Source organism: Apis dorsata, unplaced genomic scaffold (genome assembly GCF_000469605.1).
Source record: "Apis dorsata unplaced genomic scaffold, Apis dorsata 1.3 scaffold_142, whole genome shotgun sequence".
In the NCBI taxonomy this organism is placed as follows: Eukaryota; Metazoa; Arthropoda; class Insecta; order Hymenoptera; family Apidae; genus Apis; species Apis dorsata.
Window position 1 is genome coordinate 440888 of NW_006263433.1, and position 3309 is coordinate 444196.

General features: G+C 24.5%; 2 protein-coding genes across 4 annotated transcripts in view; one reads left to right on the forward strand and one right to left on the reverse strand.

Moving 5' to 3' along the window:
- The window catches only part of LOC102673720 (RRP15-like protein), a 6322-nt gene extending 4849 nt beyond the window's left edge, over nucleotides 1–1473 (reverse strand). The window contains exon 1 of the mRNA XM_031509369.1: nucleotides 1455–1473. The gene's annotated coding sequence lies outside the window, so the exon portion shown is untranslated. The remainder of the gene's footprint in view (nucleotides 1–1454) is intronic.
- LOC102673597 overlaps nucleotides 701–3309 on the forward strand; it is a 106876-nt gene continuing 104267 nt past the window's right edge. For all 3 annotated transcript variants that reach the window (XM_031509350.1, XM_031509351.1, XM_031509352.1), the window contains exons 1-3: nucleotides 701–809; nucleotides 1035–1399; nucleotides 1497–1588. The gene's annotated coding sequence lies outside the window, so the exon portion shown is untranslated. The remainder of the gene's footprint in view (nucleotides 810–1034; nucleotides 1400–1496; nucleotides 1589–3309) is intronic.

The following is a 3309-nucleotide window of genomic DNA, read 5'->3' on the forward strand; positions in this document are numbered from 1 at the left end:
ATTAAATTTATAAATTATTATTAATTATTACCATTTTTGTTTATTTAATAATTCTCTTATTATTGTATTGACAAAAATAATTAGTGTTTTGAGTGGTTTTTCTTTTTCCATCCACGATGAGGTTACCGATAGTTCGTTGAGTTTAGATTTGAATTCATTTGTTGTTTTAGTTTAAACTATATACTTTTTTAATACGTTTGTTTCACGATTTTAATTTCTATTTGGGAAAATTATCGCCAAATTCGACATATTTCGACATATTTCGATTTCTTGCCAAATTTTTCGTGCATTTTTTCTCCCGAATTCGTGATTCGATAATCGAAATTATAACATGTACGTCGTCATTATGCTATCGATAATCGTGATGATTAAAAGTTTCATTTTTTCTTGAGATGTGTAATAATTTGCTAATGCGTATATATTTCTTTTCAATAGCTATCATTCGTATATTCAATCAATACTTCATTATTATTATTATTTGTTATTATTGATTTTTAAATTATAATTGACAATCTTTCAAAAGTTAAATTATTATTTTTTTTTTATTCATTTTTTTTCTCGGTTAATTCACAAGCTAATGAATAATTCATACTTTGATTTTTTAAAATAGTTGATTATTCTTTTATTTTTATATGATCGATTAATATATTTTATACATTTTATGCACTTATTTAAAAAAATTTTATTTTCTTTTGTATAGATTATAATTTTATTACCTTATCCAACTTCAAAGACAGAAGAAGTTTCAATATGGATGTCATCTTCCTTTTTCAAAAAGAAGTTTAATTCTACTGGTTAATTTTTTTATTGTATGTATTTATTTTGTTTTTTTCCTATCATTTTTATATATTTATTGATGAATTTTTGTTCAATTATAATAAATATTCTCAAAATTTTTACTAATACTTCTTAATCTTTTAAATAATAATCTTAAAAATATATATATTTTATTTTTTTATATATGAAATTTTTTAATTCATAAAAAATTAATTAATAATTAATTTGTAACTTTAAGAAAATGATAATATTTTTAGAAACAAATATTAGATAGAAAGAAGAAGAAAACTATGGAAAGAATATTTTGTTTTTTTCTAGAAATCCTGTGTTTCTCAATTACTAATACAGTATTATTTACAATGGAGTTTTATGACCTTGTGCGGTTGGTACATTCAGTGTTTGCTTCGTAATAGTTTTTTAATATTTTAATATTTTAAAGTATAATAGCTTTAATTAAATTTATTATAGTCGCGAAATTAGAGTCAGTGTTTGTTTACCGATTATAAATTAAATAAACGCGTTAATAGTTATATATATATTTTTTTAAATATTCATTTTTAATAGAAGATAGAAGATAGAATAAGTGCTTTTCAAAAGAATAAGGCAATCATTATACAAAGAGGTAATTATTTTTATATATTTTCTATTAATTTATTATTTATTAATTATTATTTATACAATTTTGTATTTAAATTATAATATTTCATGTTTTCTTATAGTTTCTACTTCTTCATACTTGATAAATTATTAATGATAATTATTTCGCGATGACATCCTGTGGATTATTGATGCAGATTCTTTACATCTATCGGTGAGTCGCATGCATTTATATTCCTCCAGTTACTCATGTCATAGGATGAAAGATCCGATTCGACACGGGTGATTGGTTGTATACTTAGATTTTTGAGATAGATTCACGAGCACAGTGACCACGGATATTTATTTATAATATATCTGTGAGTAATAACATTTACTTGTGTGTTTTTTTATTTAGTTCAGGCTAGGGTCTTCTTGCGCTTAACGGGTTTTATTAATATTAGCAATTTTCTAATATGCATATAATATCAATATAATATAATAATTAGTTCGAATTTCTATAATTGAAAATATAATTAAAATAAGAATAAATGATATTAAGTAATATTTAGAATATTTAATATTAAAATAATTTGAATTTAATAGTGAAGAAGTCGAATATCCTCCGACTTTGTTGTAATTATATGTGTGATTATAAGAATGCATATATATTATCATTAATTCAATAATAAATTATTTTTATTTCTTTTGTTAATAATAACAAGTTATTCGTATAATTTTTTTAATATGATTTAATTTTATAATATAATTTAACATTTGTAGATAGTTTAATTTTCTTCGTACAAATATGAATTAAATTTTATACGCAAGAAGACATTTCGCGACAGGTAGATTTCAGAATTAGAGCAATAAGTTTTGAACATTATTCTTTTGACTTTGAATACGTGCTCTGATGAAGGAATCGCCTGAGGATATTTTCATTAACATCTATTTTCTAAATAAATAAATTTCTTTCATTCAATATGCTAAAAGTTTAATAATTTATTAATCTAATAAAATATAAAGTAGAATTATAAATAATTTTATTTATTATATTAAAGTTAATATAAATAATTTATTAAATATTAACAAATATATATATAAATTAAAATCACAAACAATTTGAAATATATTAAGAATGTAATGCAAAGTTGAGAAATATTAGCCCGTTAGATACAAAATATTTATACTAATCTGTCTTTTTAGCTCAGGATTTTCAGGTTTAATCCTTTCCATGTCCATTTCCAAGATCTCACTCACGTGCTCAGGTGCTACTTGAATGGGAGAGAAACAATGGGCATGATGATCTTAGCTCATAAGTTTTTAATAATTTCTCAGCGACTGACTATGCGTTAGATTATCGTGCACGACGTATTTTCCACATTGTGTGTATGTGTGTGTGGTTAGATTGTGGAATTGCGTCGTTTTGTCTAACATTTCATATAATTTAACTTGAGATATTGAAAATATTCACATTTATATTCTCATTATAAATTTATACATACGAAATTTTTATTTTTAAATTGGTATCAAATTTCGTGACATTTTATAAATAATATAAATTTTTTTCATATCTTTTTATTAATAAACATTCATAATTAAAATTAAAGATATATACGTATTTTTATCACGTTTCATGCAATGGTCGCTAGCCATCGTCAGTCGATTTCAGGAAATTAAGGTACGTAAACTTAGAGTGTGAATGTAGTGTGTCAAGCTCGGGTGTCGGAGGCGTCCCGGGACGTTTTCCCTAGTGTAGACTCTTGCGCCCGAGTATTATGCGTGAGAATCGTGGAATGAATGTGTTGGTATGCCTGTTTTGCCATTTTTTAAATACAGGGTTAGGTAGGATAGGTAGCTTACTTTCTGTGTGTGTGTGTTAATTATAAGTAAGTAGGGCCGGGCAGGTTGTCACAGTCTCTGCTCGGGTAGGCGCGTTTTCGCGTGACAACCTGT